This window comes from Microtus oregoni, unplaced genomic scaffold (assembly GCF_018167655.1).
Source record: "Microtus oregoni isolate MIOR12 unplaced genomic scaffold, Mior012 000008F_ref0000371, whole genome shotgun sequence".
NCBI classification, from domain to species: domain Eukaryota; kingdom Metazoa; phylum Chordata; class Mammalia; order Rodentia; family Cricetidae; genus Microtus; species Microtus oregoni.
Genome location: NW_024543067.1, coordinates 48,950,394 through 48,969,048, shown reverse-complemented (window position 1 = coordinate 48,969,048; position 18,655 = coordinate 48,950,394). Strand labels below are relative to the sequence as shown.

General features: G+C 43.7%; 1 long non-coding RNA gene across 1 annotated transcript in view; it reads right to left on the bottom strand.

Annotated features, from left to right (window-relative positions):
• LOC121451647 overlaps nt 1–8,522 on the bottom strand; it is a 28,181-nt gene extending 19,659 nt beyond the window's left edge. The window contains exon 1 of the long non-coding RNA XR_005974747.1: nt 8,434–8,522. This is a non-coding gene — a long non-coding RNA (uncharacterized LOC121451647). The remainder of the gene's footprint in view (nt 1–8,433) is intronic.
• Between the last annotated feature and the right edge of the window lie 10,133 nt (nt 8,523–18,655).

The following is an 18,655-nucleotide window of genomic DNA, read 5'->3' as shown; positions in this document are numbered from 1 at the left end:
CAGAGTCTTGCCACGTGACTGACATGCAAATAAATACTGCGGATTAGAGAAAACCTGCACACAGCCTTTGGTTCGTGTTAATCCCTTTTAGATGTGGAGGAAGTCTAGACCACCCTGCCCGCTGCCCAGTTAGAGTTGGCCCTATGGCTTCCTCCTTTCCCTTTGCTTCTCTGCCTTCTTCAGGTAAGCTCTCGGTAGAGGAAACCAGCCAACAGTTTGGCCTATGGAAATGTCTCGTATCCAATGTACTCCTTGAAAACTAGCTTTCCCATTCACTCCCAGAGAGTTTTTGTCTTTGTAAAGTATGTGGCCTTTTCTACTTCCACCTGGTCCAGGAGCCTTGGAACACTGCCAGGACCTGCAAGCCCACACCCCTTCTTACCCAGGTCCAGTGACAGTGATACATAAAGCCAAGGGATTAGCAGGCAACAGAGATGAGTGGGGGCAAAGGAAGAGAAGAATGGGGACAGATAAGCCTTGGTCAGGGTTGAATCCACTTCACACAACTCTGTCCTGCCTGATTCCATCAGAGGGCAATGAGACATCAGTCAAGGGCTTTTCATTTAAATGATCTGCCCGTAAAGGAAACGTATGCCTTTAAACAAATGTCCTAATAAACCATACGTGATTATTTTTTTCTACATCCCAGGCATAGTGGTATGCACTTAACGATTCTGGCGCTCAAAAGAGGGAGACAGGAACATGAGTTCATGGCCATCCTGGGCTACAGAGTGAACTAATATTTCAAAGCAAATAAAAAAACTCTCCAAATGGTTAACATGATAGCATGCATTTATTGCAAATGTTTTTAAAAACCCTCATATTCTGAAATCACTCTTCTTTAACATATTTTAAATTCACAATAGAAAAATCTAAAAATTGGTGACTTTTTTTAAAAGATATTTTTCTGAATGCTGGACTATTTTGCCATTTCTGAATGCTAAATACTTTGACTTTTGAAAACCAGAATTTGAAAGATGTCTTTTGTTCTCATTACGTATGTGTAGACATCAATTGCCGTTTTTATGTTTGTTTGGTGAGGTGCCTCTTTTGAACTGCTCTGTGTTATTTTGTAGTTGGTTTTGTTGTTTTCTTCATCAACAAATAAGCTCCTAAATGTAGGAAAAGTAACTCAGCAAAGCCTCAAGTGGTAAAACAAATAAACTGGGTCTTTTTGTATAGTTCAGACTGGCCAGGAGCTCCCTATGCAGCCCAGGCTAGCCAATATTGACAAGAAAAAGAAGTCTTATACATGTTCAAAGTGGTGTGATTTTTTCCTGAATATTCTCCATGTTTGGCTAGTTGGAAACGGAGGTCTGACTATGCCATAGAAACATGTCCTGAGCTCTGCGGTCACCCTGATTGTCCTCTTATGAGTGACACTAAATTGGAAAAGAGTATGGTACTCCACCACCCTCTCTCCTAGAGTCCAGAGTCTCCTGAAAGAGAGACCATGCCAATCATGGAACCTGCCTGCTGACTCAGTGAAGGAATGTGCCAGAACATACCCAGAAGGACACAGATCTCTTAGGACAAAACTTTGTCATTATGTGTTATGGAAGGTGTCCACTTGTAACAGTAAACTTGGGTTTCCTAAATGCAACAGAGAAAGGAACGGTCATATGAATACAATCAATGGATAGTTTAAAATGTTGTCTACAACCAATGCTATGTTTGTCTCCAATCTACCTAATGTACCACACTATTTTGTCTGTCTTCCTCCATCATATCCCAGTTCCCACACATGGCCCATGGCATTTCTCCAGTCTGTTTGGAAGGTATCTTCTTCTTCTGCTAGTGTAGCAAAGCAACAAAGGCCGGTTCTGAAAATGCTTTAAGAGAGCTCATATTAAATAATGGAGCATCTTTACCATGCTCCTAGGAAACATTGCTGTAAAGCAGCAGTTTCTTAACCTGTGGGTTAGGACCCCTTTAAAGAGTCAGATGACCTTTGCGCAGGGGTCAACTAAGACCATCAAAAAACACAGATATTTACATTATGATTCACAACAGTAGCAAAATGATAGTTATGAAGTAGCAACAAAAATACGTTCATGGTTGGGGGTTACCACAAGTTGAGGAGCTGTGTTAAAGGGTGGCAGCCTTAGGAAAGCTGGGACCACTGAGAGACAGACTGAATGTGAATGAATGGTTAGAACTGAGGGCAGTCGTTCTGCCTCACTAAGACAGGAGGAGCCTCACTCTCTTCAGTACGGACCGCGGGCTCCCAGTGTAAGTATCTTTTAACAGTGGCATTGGCCCATAAAGGCCATGTTCTGACTTCTGCGTGCTGCCCACTCCTTCAGCAGTCAATCTCTCCTTCACAATGTTCTGAGGCAGCAACAATGACCGCATAATCAACGTATCTTCTTCTCTCCAGCTTCACTGGCAACTGTCCCTAGCCCCTTCTTAAATAAAATGACGCATGCCCACCTCTTATTCTTCTGCCTCTGAAATTTCTAATTAAACCTAGGATTGTCAAGTCCTAAATGAATGTGTATGACCAATCCTCCTTACGATACTAAAATGAGCTCATGCCATTATGACTTTATAGGAATATAGTCTTTCGCTCTTCCTAGGGACATAGGTCACTGATGTTTTCTAGAGAGGGCTAAAAGGTGGCTGAAGGGAGCTGGAGAGATATCTCGGTGGTTAAGAGTTAATACACCTGTCACAGAGGACCTGTGTCCAGTTCCTAGCACCTACTTTGGGCACCTCACAACCTCCTGCCTTTCATCCCCAAGGCATCTGAGACCCTCCACTTTCCTCTGCAGGCAGCTGCCCCCTTCACACACATAAATATATAATTTAAAAAGAAAGTATCTTTAACAGTGGTTTTACTCTAGTACATTATAGAGCTAGGAAATAAGAATTTCCTAGCTTCATAGATGATTTTGCCTTTCATCCTGGAAAGAAAAAGCCCTTAGCCATCATGCTGGCAGAATGAACAGTCAAGAACAGACACAAAGGTTCTGCTGAGCTCGGATTGCCTCCAAACTCAACTAGGACAGTGACAACTGTCGTCGCTGAGAGACACATCAGAAACGGACAACCTACTCCTTCTAGTCGCGCAGATAGAGCATGTCATAAGGAAACTGGCCTCGGCGGTAAGGAAAGTGCACTGATGATATTGTTCTTCCGTCCCATAAAGGACCCTGAAGAGCAACAATCGAACACAAGAGGCCTTCAGTCGCACTGCAGCACTGTGACCAAGTTAGGGGCTGGCAGCTGATTAAACTAAGATCGTTTTAGACTTCAAACATGGAAACCAAAAAGAGGAATGAATCTAGAAGAATAATGTTAAACCCTTCTTCTTCTCAACAAGGGATGTCTTAGAGGTCAGGGTCAAACAGATCCTTGGCCAAGCCAAACCCAAAGAAGAATTATAAGACAAAATGTCAACTCTTACCCAATGCTTGCTGCTAAAGAAATTCTTCAAGATCCTGGAATCTTAAGTAATTTCTTTTCAACCTGGCCTGCATTTGCAATCTAGAATTTAAATCGGGTTCTTGCTCGTCCTCAGAAGATCCCAACAAACAAGAGAGGTCATAAATAGGAAGAGTGGGGGAACAACAGGGGACTGGATAGTTTGAAAACGGAATTGAAAGACACCAGCTGACATGTATCTCTCAAATCTGGCAAGCAACTTCATGGAGTATGTCTAATTGTGATTTGCATGGTGGGGTTTTATTTGTTTTATTGCCCAAATTCTAAGGTTCCAATTTCCCAGTGTAATGCGAAACAGCTCGCTGGCGCTCTATGGCTAAGAGCGGTTTCGCAGAGCCAGTGAATTTTGGACTCAGAAAGAGACATGAATCAAATTATCTCATTTCAAGAAACTAAGGCCAGAGAACTGAGGTGTCAAGAGCTTTGGAGCTACAGACTGTGGGTGGACTTGGCTCTCCTTCCTGCATGTGCCGTCATGACAGGATTTCCTAACCTAGCCGTCTGAGTTTCTTCAACTATAAAATGAAGATAAGAATACAACCCTTTGGGTTGCTGAGGAGGGGTATACAGAAGGAAAATATTTAGTTGCATCCTTATAATACTTAAAATGGCCAATAAATTATTTTATTGCTATGTCATCAGCAGTACCTGGCATTTACTGTTCGTAAGAAAGATGAGTTTTAGTATAATTATTATGTTAGTACTATTTTTACAGATTGAGGTAGCAGAGGGTACTGATTTAAAAAGTAGATGTAGTCGTGCATATCTTTAATCCCAGGATGCAGAGGCAGGCAGATCTCTGTGGGTTTCAGGCAAGCCACTGAGGCCTTGTTTGGGGAAAAAAAGGAAGGCAAGAAAGAGGGGGGAGTAGAGACCTAGAACCCCATGATCTAAATCTAAATAGATTAAATGACATTTAAGTCATTCAAAAACTTAATCCCATTTAGGATCACACACTGAATATCCTTAGTCAAGAATTTTCGCAGGAGGAAGGAGCTATAGTTTCCCCGGAGTGCTAGGCACAGGGCACCATTGTTATGCATACACTCAGGAAGCAAGTACATTCTTACAGCTCAATAGAGCTTGTGGAAAGACTGTAGCTGCTGTCACACAAACACACAAACCAGGAACTACTGCAGCAGCTTCCTGAGTTGTGTGTGTGTGTGTGTGTGTGTGTGTGTGTAGTAACACTTATACTAAACTAGTTATCAACACAGGGTAGCTACTTGGCTGCTCTGGAAAGCATTGCCAAGGTTCCTGTTTCTCTGGACTTCCATTTTTGTAGCTGTCATTGCTTTTGAGGCCGGAGCACCTAAACTATGAAGCGCACATGAACTGAATCGCACAGTTCTGGTTACAAAGCAGCTCCAGGCTCTACCACGAGCGTGTGAGGATGATGCTACGGGTCTCAGGACCTCACTCGGCAGCACTGCAGGACTCACCTGAGTACCCTTTGGAGCAGTCTACTAAGACAGGTACTTAGGAAGCAGAGTCACCTGGGAAATAGAAGCAAAGACATCCGCTGAGAGCACAAGGCTGCACACCATAGATGCAAGACACACCTGGCCAGAAAGAAATGTACATGAGAAGGGCCGAGTCTCCTCGCCAAAGGATGGCCAAGGCTTCTGTCTTGCCCAAGAAACAGGCTAGTTCTTTAGCCTCTGATAACCTCAAGAAACTGAAGCCCACAGGATCCTTTAAGTGATTCCACGACAGGGGATATAGGAATATCTTCCTATAGGGGACCAAAATGGCAACAGACCCCTCCACAGTAACAGGGGTCCTTTAAAGACCCAGAGGCACCAAAAGATGATTTTGAAGACTGACTTGTCCCGATTGTTAAGACTCATAGACTTTTAAAAACTCTTTGAACTGGTTTTACAAACTTTCCTGCTTCTAGTTTACAAAAGAGAAAAATCTTATTTCCCCATGAAGGGTAAACTCCTGGTTGGCACTGAAAATTCCCTGCCTTACTCCCACCAAGAAATGATGGCCCAGCTTCCCCTGGAGATTTAGGAACCACACCTACACCATGGGGCCATTAAATTCACCATTTTCTGCTATAAGGAGGAAAAAAAATGATCTCAAACATTCTTCCCTCTCCCCCACTCTGCTCGAGACCCTGTTTTGTTTGGTGTCACTAGAATTCAGAAAATATTCATAGACTGTATCACACCATTTAAAATTGTATTGTCTTTTATTTTCAACTTTTTCCAGAAAAATATTGCTTTCTAAAATAAATTATATAAAATTGATATAGATATATTCTGCAGTCCTCTCTAAACAAGGCAGGGCACAAAGCAGAAGCAGGGCGAAGTGACCACGCTGGGAAGGATAGCTCACTCAGGCATTCCAGACATGCAGTTTTCTCCAGAGTCAGTGTCTTCTCAGCAAGGGGTAATTAATTTACAAATTCATCTTTGGAAAATAGGCCTGATCCCCAATACCCTCCCAGATACCTTGCAAAACCCTGGCGGCTTTTGTGTATCACAGAGTTTCTGCTTCCTGTGATTGGAGACCCAGCCCTGGGTTCTCATTTCCTTGATTCTGATCTGGTTCCATCAAGAGCTCACCCTGGTGATTTAAAGGAAGAGGCCCATGTAGAGCACCTCAAATCCAATTGCACCCCACTAGGCGAACAAAAGCTCCTCCAATGAAGGAGTTGTTAAAAAGGAGTCCTGTGAAGCTACAGTCTTAGTAGAGTTAAGGAGGCCAAGGAGGATCTCACACAGGAGTTTCCCCGGGATTAAAGAAACAACTGTCACTTTAAATGCCATTAAATTGCTGCTTCAAATATTAGTGTCACTCATATATTAAATGCTTTAAAATTCCCATGAAGCAGAAAGAGGAAGGGAAGAAGGAAGGGACAGAAGGGGGCGGACAAAGGAAGGGAGGGAGCAAGCCCCAACTTTTGGCATATACCCATCTCTTCTGCTACTTGATGTGAGCCACTGAGGAATTAAAATAGGCAATTAGAAAAGGATCCTTGCCAGAGACTGTGTGTCTGTTCACCAAGAAATAAAGTTACAAGACCCACACCTAAAAAGAAGACAGGAAAAGCACAAGGGTATTGGTGTTGAGATGGATTCCCTAAGAAAAGGAAGAAAGCGATGAGGTTGACTACAATTCTTTATAGAAATGTATGAAACTGTCAATTACTTAAAAAAAATTTCATCAGATTCAGCAGAACCATAGTTAAGGGTGAGAAATTTGCCCACACACTGAGGCTATCTGTGATCACAGGCAGAAATCTGTGCCCAGGACCTGTCCCCACCACATCTGATTCCCTTGGCCCAGCCTTCCCCTTGGAACCTGTACCCACATACCCAGTGCTTTCCAATATTTCATCAGACTACTCTGACCCTGTTGGCTCTTTTATTTTTCAAAGATCTACACTCCTTACTTACTGACTGCCCTCTCCTCCATTACAAACGCTGCTGCCTCGCATAGGATCCAAGCACTTACCCGCTTAACTCCTACCAAATTTCAGCTCTGACCCTCCTGGTCTTTGAACTCTAACACTCTTAGGAATTTGAATAGGCAATTGGAAGTGTAAGCTTAGAGGAGACTCCAAGGTCACCCTGCCAGGTGCTAGGGGATTGTCCCATTCTGCTCTAGCCCTCCCTGGCACCTCTGGCAACTAGCACCTGGGTGTAAGGTGCCCTGTGAAGCGAAGAGCCCCTTGGTAATCAGACACGCGTCTCGAGTCTCCAGCAGCAGATCCAAGACAGAAGAAGCAGCGTGGCTGCTGCCTGAAGTTTGTTATTCCACTACTGATGGGTAAGTATAGAAGCTGTGGAAAAGCGGTGCGTTTCTTCGAATATTAATATTAATAGCTACAATAGTTAGCACATGAAAAGACCTTTTCATCTTCAAAGCACTTCTTGCGAATTAACCCCTTACAGCCCTCTCTGGCCTGGGTTCTGGGAACAGCAGGTAATAGAGGAATAGAGGTCACCCAGCCCGCCCTGCGTGATCCGGAGCCTGCCAAACCAAAGGGGTTTCTCACTAGATTAAAAAGGTGCTGAAGTAATCCAGACCCCAGTTGATGAAAGAGTTAAAAGTGTCAGTAATTTTACAAATCAAACGGAGCGGCCAGAGGTACGTTTCGGGATCTGAATTTCCTGTTGTTTCCCACCCAGTTCCATGCAGCGATACAAAATCAGAAGGAAAACAGCTTTGGGATGAAAACCAAAAAAGGGGGGGAGTTTTACAATGGAATCATGATCTAATGCCACCCAGCATCTTTGGACAGTCCCCTTGCAGCAAAGTCTGCTTTAAAAGGTTTTTAGCAGATATTATTAGAGTAACAAGAAGACACTTGGAAAGTGGAATTGCTGTCCCAACTCCAGCCTCCCTCGGTAGCTGGGGCCCAAACCCTCAGTGCAGGGAAGAAGACCCCTCTAACCTGCAGACACCCCCACAACTACCGACCTACAGGGTCTGCAAGAATTGTCGGGCTTTTGCAGGACGTAAGTCACAAGGTAGAAGAAACGACCCAATAGGCTGGCTTGCCTTCAGAAGGTCCTAAAGGAGGGCGATTTACACCCCCCCCCATGAAAGTCATTCATTAAATCGCTGAAAAGGGGGAGGGGGCAGGAAAGGCGAAACAGTAGACTTTCACCAAGAAGGAAAAAAGAAAAGCGCGTTTCTAAGTGCAGTTTTATTTCTCCGGAAGGGTCTGCAAAGGACATTCACGTTTGTGAAGTGTCATTTGCAAGGATTTACAACGTGAGTGGTTTTGCCTTTGGGGGCGGAGGTGACAAAAGTCTTGATTTTGAACTTGTCTAATGAGGTTAGGAAGTAATTTTGAAAAATATTGTTAAACAATGGAGTAGGTAAATAGGGAAAGAGGTTTTTTAGGAAAGGAAAAGAAACCTGTTGTTTCTTAAAACTTTCCCAATTTACCCTTTAATTCACAAAATATAGGGGAGGAGAGGAAAAAATGGGATGAAAGTTTTCAACCGAAACTCAGCCCTCACTTACGACTTTGCCAGAGAGATGGGCGAGGAATGAAGCGAGCTTCTCCGAAGGTCCTGCGGGCTCTTTCCAGCTACTACCTGCGAGAATCCTCCGCTCCGGGCTAAAGAGGATGCAGAGACCATAATGCTCCTAATAGAGCTGCCTCCTGAAACAGGAGGTGTGGTCAAGCAAGAGAAGCAGAAGAGGCGGTCTCCAGGCAGCCTCTGGCACTAGGGCAGCAGTCAAAAGCCCAGCAAACAGTGTCGCTGTCTGTGGCAGCACCAAATCACACCTGATTGTTTTTATCCTTCAAGTGATACCTCAAATAAATATAACTGAGCCAGGGGCAGATTTGGGAGGAAGGTAAACCCAGGAGAGCAAGCTAGATACTTGGGGTGCTCTACTAGACATGTGACTACTTCTATTACTTTCTCAGTGGAATTGTGTTCACCTAGGCCGTGAGTCAGGGGAAGGGCAGGTTGCTGTAAATCACTCAGGGGAAGGTCTCCAGTCTCTCACTCTCTCAGGGGAATGTCTTCTGGACTTATATTTCTTGTTGTTCTTTATTAACCCGATGTGTGAAGTGTGTATGGTTCACACTGTGTGTGTGCTGATAACCACGTGTGTACACTGTGAACATCACAGTGCATCCCTTCACAAAAATCAGACGATTTGGGTCCATATCATGCCAGATGATCTCACCAGCCTCCACTCTCTAACCGGGTTTGAAAGAAATGTAGTCACGCTGCCCTGACTGTATGTGGAGGGGAGCTGGCCAAAGAGGAAGCTGGGGTTTCTGAAAAATAGTGCTAAAGTGTCTCTTCACCTAAACCTGGTTGCAGGTGACCTTTGCCACGGAAGAGCATTGGTGGCGCTGATGACTTCGGTGATGCCTGCCATAGGTGAGAATTAATAATGGCCCTGGTAATTTCAGGTGATGCCTAACATCACCTAAGATGAGCCTTGGTGGCGCTGATGGCCTTGGGTGATTTCTGGCATAGGTGAGTGTTGGTGGATTTGATTTTTCTGTGATGTAGAGATTAAAAGGCAGAAATATAAACGTGTATCATTTTGAGAAAATATAAGCAACACGGAAGTCTAGAAGCCACTCTAGATAAACACACACAGCATCTTTTCTTCCCTTTTCATTCACAGGGATGATGATAAGAATGTCACAGAGAAATCTCATTTCTGTGAATAGAAAAACATTGGGAAAGTCTTTATCTGCCTGCAGTTTCAAGACTTTGACCCTAAGATTCCATTTATATTGAGTAATGGATGAGTCAAGATTTGCACAATTGCTTCCTTTCCTTCTTAATGGAGACACAAATACTCTACTTGGAAGTCCACAAAGACCTTCAGCGTCATTCAGAAAGCCATCGTGTTTATCCTTCATTGTACGTGTTAGTAGCGCAGTTCCTATAAGCTTGTGGCTAAAACAGTATTTAACGCTCATGTGCCTCTCCTGTGTATAAACAGGACTTGGATGAAAGCCATGCTTTGCGATTGGCTCAGGCAGTTTAGTTTAATTAATGTTGTACACCGGGCACTGTTCTCAGGCCGAGGGATCTAACCAGATCGCATTGCTGTGAGAAGAGCCACACACAAGCCAGCCATCTCCAGAGAGCAGAATGTCAGCTGTGAGAGAAGTCTGAAGCTAAGCAACCTCAACTTGTCAGTTAGTTCAGGCATGCTGCCCAGCTTAAACGGTGCGTGGTCAATTAAATCCATCACAACTCTTTGCAATCGTAACCACTATGTGTACAATATAACTGGAAAAAATAGATGTCCATTTTTGTTCTATCAAAGTGTATCAGATAATTGAGAGACTTTTTGCCCTGCACTTGTAGAATCATATACAGTCACCTGTAGGACCTTAGGGCCATCCTCTTCTGCAAGCTGTCACAGTACAGAGGAGAAAAGAAATCCAAATGGTAAAAAAAAGAAGAAGAAGAAGAAGAAGAAGAAGAAGAAGAAGAAGAAGAAGAAGAAGAAGCATTGCTAGCACAAAGTGCAAAGTGCCTAGCCTCTAGGCCCTAGAGAATGAATACTCAGGAAAGCAGAAAATTTTATTTTCGACAGTATCTTCAGAAACACAGCATTGGGTAGATATCTACATACAAAAGAAGTAGTGAAGCTAGATTCCTACCTTTGGAGAGTGGTTTCTGTGCAAGCAGAAAGATCTGAGTTCAATCCCCAGTACCCACAGAAAAGTTAGATGTAGCATCATGTGCCTGGAGTCTTAGTACTGGGGAAGTAGAAACAGAAAGGTCTAGCTGGTGCATCACATCTCGTGGGCAAGCTCCGGGTTTGGGAAAACGCAGTCAGTAGTGCTAGATGGACAAGCTCCAGGTTCAGAGAAATGCAGCTGGTCTCGACGCGTGGACAAGCTCAGAGTTCAGAAAAATGCTGTTCAGATGGTCTTGAATCAAGAGTCTCCTGTGAATGAGCATGACTTGGAAAAAAGAAAAAAAAAGAAAAAAAAACCCAATTCCTTGGTACTGGTTCAGCCAGTTTAGTTTAGTAAGTTCTGCGCCAGGCCCTCTTGTAGACACGAAAATGGAACAAGATCACACTGGTGTGGGAAGTGAGGCACATAAGAGAGGGACATACATGTTTCAAAAGGAAATGAGGTGGAAAGTGATTAAGACATGTGACATCAGCCTCTGGCTTCCATACACACGAACGCTTACCCACACAGTCTTCTAAGACGTTGTGATAATAAAAGTTATGCCACAATAAAAAACAATTACTCTGTCTCAATTTGTATTAAATAAACCATAACGGGAATAAGTGCCGTGATCCCAGATGGCCCAGAGCAAAGACAAATAATCCTTCAAAACAAGGGGTTATAAACTAAGGCTAGGGAGGTGGCTCAGTTGGTACAGTGCTTGTCTAACACCTAGGACATCCTGGGTTCAAACCCAGCCCTGCATACACTGGACGCGGTGGCTCACACCTGAAATCCAGAAGAGAGTATTGAATTATGGCAGGCAGCATGGTCTCTGCATTCCATAGAGGTGGCTTGCTGACAGAAAGCAACTTCAAGGAGACAAGCTTTAGCTCAGAATTCCAAGTGACAGTCCCGCCCTGTGCAGAGAAGTCATAGCAAGAACTTGAAGCTTTTAGTCACATCACATCTGAAGTCAAGAGTCTAAGACAAGACGGCATACATGTTACTACTCGGCTAGCCTTTTCCTTCACATGCGTGAACCTGGGCCCAACCCATAAAATGGGCTATCCACATTCAGGAGGAGTCGTCTCTCCTCCATTCATCCAGTTTTTAAAACTTCCCTCACGGGCATGCCCAAGGTCCAACTTTAATGAGGTTATCTCTCACTGATACCCTCTTCCTAGGTGAGTCTAGCTTTATTGAGCTGACAATTAAAGCAAGTAACAACAGAGAATTATGCCAAAAAAAGAGCAGCTTTTTTTTCTTAGCCATATGTTTGCAGGTTAGCTTAAATGAAGGATGCCAATGTGATTCAGACGGTTCCACCGAGACAGTAGAGCATGCGTGAATTTCCAGGGCAATGGCCTCCAAGCCAGGGCTGTTCTAGCTGTGAAGAAGCCGTTTCCCCTTTCTCATCCTATCAGGCTACTGTGCAAAGCACAGTAAAGAAGGAAAGGCAGTAAATTCCTGGATAAAATGAGTGGCGAGGGCCTTCAGCTCGTCACTGCCAATCATCTCTCGATTCCACCACAGGGGCCAAAACGTAAGAGTTGTTTATGCCACTTTGCACATGGAGAACTAAGTCTGAAATGAGGGGCACCATTATAAAGAAGCCCCGTGCAAAACACTAATGACTTTCTGCACTTTGCATATTATATTATTCTTCTCACTTATTTGTGGGGGAGAAAACTCTCTTCTGATGCTTTGTAAGACTTCCTTTTCACAGGAAAGCAACACCTGAACAAAATATCAAAATGGTAGAGGTAAAAACTCAGACTCCATGATAGGCACAGTTGTCACCAAATATCAGCGCGGCCACAGAAAGCTAAGATGAAAGGAAGGAGAGGAGCGGAGAGCCTGTGTCTAGTCACACCCGCGCTCTGGAAGCTCTTATCCTGTGCTTTGTAATGAATCGCCTTCCTTCACATGATCAAAAGCCGAGGCCCTGTCCTGAGCCCCAGCTGGAACTGAGGTGGCACACATCTGCACGCTCACATCTGGCACCCAGGCATTCGTCCTTCTGCATGCGCCAGAAAGTCTATCTAAAGGGAAAATGGACTTCTTGGCATCGTCCTCCGGGACCTGGTAATGTGTTGCACCCTTCTTTCCTGCACCAGCTTTCTGTTGTGAACTTCCTTTCTGCCATATGGAATGGGCTAGAAACAGAGCCCCAGATGCTTCTTCTGCAGAGCGGTTTGTATGATGGTTGCTGATGCATCTTCACACCGTTCCTATCCTGGCTGATGAGCAGCCTTGGCAACCCACAGATTCAGATGCAAGCAGAGGGTGAGAGCTGACTTCCTAGTGCCCCACTTCTCTCCCTGTACTTCTGTCCCCCTGTCTCTTCTCTCTCAAAATATCTCTCACTTGTTCACACCATCAGTCTAACTCACAGGACATTCCTCGTCACAGAGACAAGATGAACAACACATGGTGGTAGGATCTACAAACCAAAAGGTGTGGATTTGAAACCCAGAGTCTCCACCTGATAAAGATGACATTAAAGCATAGGAGCCTAGAGCACATTTAAAGCCAAATGTTACCTGGTCACAGCCTAGCCCTGTTTCTTTCTATGTTACCATGGGCACTTTCTTTACAATTGCTGAGTTACATAACATACCCAGAAGATTTTTGTGAAAGCTAGAAAATCAATGAGCACAATGTATTTAAGCCACTGCTGAGAGGAAAGATTGTAGCTAATTGGTGTGAGAAGTCCTTCTGTCTACGTGTTGCGTTTATTGGTTAATGAATAAATCTGTTATGGCCAGTGGCTTAGCAGAATAGAGCTAGATGGAAAAACTAAACTGAATGCTCGCAAAAGAAGGAAGAGTGAGTGGGACGCCATGTAGCCACCAGAGGGAAAAGACGTGAGCTGCCAGCTGGAACCTTGCCGGTAGGCCACAAGTCCTGTAGTAAAATGTAAAATGATAAAAATGGGTTAATTTAAGATATGGGTTAGCCAGAAATATGCTTAAGCTATTGGCCAAACAGTATTGCAAATAATATAGTTTCTGTGTGATTATCTCGGGTCAGGGCAGCTGGGAACGAACAAGGGGCTAACGGCTGGCATTATGGCTGAACCCAAGACTGCTTCTTACTCCATTCCTAAAGACTCCTGCATATCAGAGGAAAGCTAGGGTTCTGACTGCCTCATGGCTGAATGCTGGGCTGTTCATCGGGACAGAAGAGGTTGGTGCAATGCCTAGTAAGGTAATTAGGAAGTGCTTGCTAGAGAGAGTGTTGTCCTGCTGAGTCTAGCAGACAGCAGCAGCTCAGTTTGGTGGCCCACACAGAGGAATGTGAACTGTCTTCCTTTTCCTTTTAGTAACTGCCCACTGATCGCAACCTGAGCTTAATCTCAAAATCAGATCTTTCCAAGACACCAAAACAGGAGCACCTCTTTGGGTTTCCCCAGCAGCCTCCTTTAATGGGGGGGGGGGGGGCACTACCATTAATGCACTCCCTAGTCGATGATAGACAAAAATGATCCTCAACTCTCTCTCTTTGGTGGGAGGCTGCAAGGGATTATGGGAATGCTCTGGGCTCTCCATTCTCCAGAGTCCTTGGGAAGTGGTGGCCTGAGCTCTGTGTCTTGGGCATCTCCTCCCACAGGCTAACTTAGTTTCATCTACTGAGTAAAGATGCCTCTCAGAGCAGGAACACCATGACCAAGAACTTCTGAAGCCAAAAGTCTGTGGGATAGAAAGCATCCTTGGGGCTTTGCAACCTCATCACCTCTCTAGTAAGTAAACAGAGTTAGAGAGATGAATCTCTTGGTGTTACATAGCTTCAATATTAAATGGTCAGCCTACATTCGAATGTCAGCTGCGTGCAGCTCATCATGAATGAGGCTGGAGGAGTATCACTGGCTAAGTGACCACGTTGAAAAGGCAAAATTCTAATTAAGCTTGTCTGTTGTCAGAAAAAACCTCCCATTTTCTCACCAAAAGCAGTGGACTGCCCTGGATATTTCAGGTCCCATAGACCAGAGAGCAGAAGGAGCATCAGCTCACCACAGAGCGCTCACCATGACTTTGGCTGTCTCCTAAGTCCAGCAACCACAGCCCTCCGCAGCCATGAGTGTGCTGAGAGATTTATAGACCGCCACCTTTGCTGACTATTAATGCATTCATCATGCTGGCTTGAGGCTGATGAATGATTGGAAATAGATCAGCATGTTTTTGAGCCTTTTTGGAACATCCGTCAACAGAATGCCATGTTTGTTACAAATGTCTTTATTCTAGATACTTCCTTTCCTTCTTGAATATAGCAAAGACCACTCCTGTGTTCAGGGACTTAGGAAGATGAGCTAAGAGGTCCTGATGTCTCCCACTCTTGTGCCTTTCACAGAAATCTGATTCTCTCTCTTCAAGGAGACAGCCTTTGGCCATTCCTGTATTTTGTCTCTCATTAGATTCTGGATTCCCACTACAGGTTTTAATCACATACTATTTCCCTCATATAGCAAAATTTTTATTTTTCAATATTTCATGTTTTTGCTTGTAGTAGAAGCATTAGTCCTTTTACCATTGTTCCTTCAACATTTATCCTGTGTCCTTGCCTGTAATCTAAATCAAAGCTAAATAAATACTTGAGAGATGGATGAATCTGTGGATAGATGAATGGATGATGGATGGATGTGTGAGTGAGTGGGTAAAATGAGTTAGTGGATGGATGGATGGATGGATGGATAAATGGATCCATGAGTGATAAACAGCTAGATGAAGGACAGAAGGGTGGGTCAATGGATAAAGGGATCGATAAATGAGTATTTGAATGTTGGATTATAGAACCCAGATTATCTAATTATTTCTTAATTTTTTTGTGGTGCTGGGAATCAGACCCAGGTCTTATCTGTACGAAGCAAATGTTCTCACACTGAGCTGCACTTGGAGCCCCAGGCTTTGTTCTTTGATCTTTTCATTGCTTCTGCTGGTGTCGCATAATGAAATACCAAACTCTGGCAGTTCTAGTCATCTCTGGTAGACACCATAAAACTGTTGCACAATGAACCGTTTTCCCCCAATCAACACAAAAATAAACCTGTCAGGAGAATAATTTACCTTTTATGTAGCACAAAGTGAAGAGATGACAATTGACCAGGAAATTCAGGCTGTGTAAACAGACAAAATGAGTCACTACTCTTTGGGGCTATTATCTGGGTAACTTGGTCTCCATCTGGTCTGGTATTCCTGATCCTTTGTCTGGATACATTCCCCATTTTATTTTTCCTTGAGGAGGAGTAACATAAAAGAAACTGTGGTTTCCAGTCTAAGTCCGGATTTGAGGGCTACATAGTCTCCCTTGGAAGTAAGTCCTACAAAGTTTTTTTTTTAATTTTTTTTCAATAATATGACCCTTGAAGGAAGGTAGACAGTATGATTTCCTCACATTTCACAGTTTTAGTTGACTCTTGAGACAGACAGTTTCTTCACCACCCACAAACTTGGCTAAGACGCTGCCTTTTGGTGTTCCTTGAATATTATTATTGGCTGTTTAGCACTGTGGAGATCATAGTAGTGAACAGAGTGGTCTGCCCAGACAGAGCAGTGAACACAATGTCTGCACAGACAAAAGCCAAATGATATCCAAAGGAGGGGCTGAATTTCCCAGGGCACACCTTAACCTTTGCCTTGGTGCCTGCTGAAGAATTGTCTAAGTTAGTAGACCACACCTTCACATTGGAGATCGTTTGGGTTTTAGATCTAAAAGCTGCCCGAACTGTTACGATTTGCTTCTGGCTGAAGAGCATTCTTCACAGTGAGCAGGTGGACAGCAATCTTCTCCTCGCCCTGATTTCAGACTAGGACAGAGTATGGCAAGGAAGATGTTGGCTACAAAAGCTAATGGTTTGCCAGCACATCTGCCCCAAGAGCTCTTTAAAACCAACTAAGGAAAATCACATAACTTTGAGTGCAAGTCTTGAACCAGCCGGAAAGCATCTGAAGCCATCAAAGATACTGATCTTACTCTCTGCAAACAGCTCATGACTATGGACCATTTATCTTATTATCTAAAGACACTTAGCTAATCAGGCAGCTTCTTTCATTTTATATCCCAGCTCATCCCTGACAGAGGCACGACACAATGCTGTCTAGTACTTTTGATTTGAATTTGGTGGTATAAAAAAATAGGGGTGTGTATGAGGTCTACCAGATGGCTCAGGGGGTGACGGTGCTTACTGTGCCAGCCTGAGTTGGAGGCTAGAAACCATGATAGGTGGAAGGAGACAACCCATTCCTGAAAGTAATCCTCTGATATTCTCACCCATGTAATCTCTCTCTCTCTCTCTCTCTCTCTCTCTCTCTCTCTCTCTCTCTCCTTGCCCCTTCCCTCCTCTCTCTGTCATACTAAAAAAAATAAAATAATGAAAGAGCCTGCACTTTTGAAATTGAAATACTGAGTGTTTGGATAGGGAATACTTCTGAAGAGGGCAAAAAGACGCAAGAAGAGTGTGGTGATTTGAAGAAAAAAAAATGGCCCCCAAAGGGTGTGGGACTATTAGGAGGAAGTGTGTCACTGTCAGGGCAGGCTTTGAGGTCTCTTTCACTAAAACTTCCCTCATTGTGACAGTCACTCGACTTCCTGCTGCCTACAAGATGTAGTACTCTCAGTTCCAGCACCACATCTGTCTGCACGCTGTCATGCTCCCTGCCATGATGATAATGGACTAAACCTCTAAACTGTAAGCAAATCACCCCAATTAAATGTATTGTGTGTAAGAGTTGCTGTTGTCATGGTGTCTCTTCACAGCAATAGAAACCCTAACAAAGACAAAGAGTAAAATTAAAATAATTTTTTAAAGTATTATTTCTTCTTGTTCTAAGTGTGCTCAGCATTCTGATGGGACAAAGATACAGAAGATTCTGGAGAAAGTCTGCCATGAAAATGATCAAAATGCAAGCACCTTCAGGGGGAAGATTCCGTGTGGATGTTATGCTCTTCCTTTACATATCACTTTCCAAGACTGAAAGTCAATGAGTTCTTCTCTTTTGGCAGTTCTGGGGCAGAGAGGTAGAACCTGGGGCGTTGAACATACTGGATGAGCTGCTGGGCTAGAGCCCCAGCCCTAGAGATTCTAATCTCAAATCCAAAAGCAACTTGGTCTTCTACTTTTTTCTTCAATTTAGTATTTATAAACTAAAAATAAAATGTATCAATCGTTTAAAAACTGGAAAACTAGAAAATGTCAAGACAAGAAGATTCAACCCTCATCTAGAGATGGCAGTGAAAATGTTGCCATAGATTCTTATTTCTTTCTGCTCTTTCCGATGTGAATAAGCATTTTTATGTTGCATTAAATAAAGCAGACCTGCACTGACGATGGTATTTTAGTGTAATTTTTTTAGTCATAAATCTTAACTATAAAGCCAGCCTTCCGCAGTATTTTTTAAAAAATATCTGTCTGAAAATTCTCACCTATCTGCCTCAAATGCAAGAAATTGAGACCAGAATGGTGTTTTGTCAAAATGACAGATCTAGTAATGTCATACCATACTGACACTTCTAGGTCCTGAGATTGGATTCAACTACCGCTTTCCCTAACCAGGTATGCATTAGAGGTAGGGTCTCGCTGGTAGAGTTGCTATCTGCGAAGTGAAGGATTAGAGCTGATTTCTAGAAAGCCTCCAAATTGGAGACTTGTGGTGCATTGATCATCTGCTCCCGAGTCTCAGCTGCCCATCCTTGCCTGCTCGGTGAGTTCCAGATGAAAGGGATTTTCTATTTCACTTCATCCTTTCATTTGTTTGCCTTTAATAATCTCCACTTCCTTTTCTCTGAAACAATGCAGTGTGGTGCCTTTTATCTTCTCCTGGAAAGATGGGAGATTGGATGCTTCCAACACTGTACACTGAGCTCCTGTCTCCTTCTGGAAGTGAAAGTTCCACTGGGCAGCTCAGGGACCAAGCAGGTCCCCCTTTGTGTACTCCCAATGTCAGGGTCCATGGCTCGGGTGTCCTGTGTGTACTCCTGATGTCAGGCTCCATGTCTCAGGTACCTCTGTGTGTGCTCCTGATGACAGGCTCCATATCTCAGGTGTCCTGTGTGTACTCCTGATGTCGGGCTCCATGT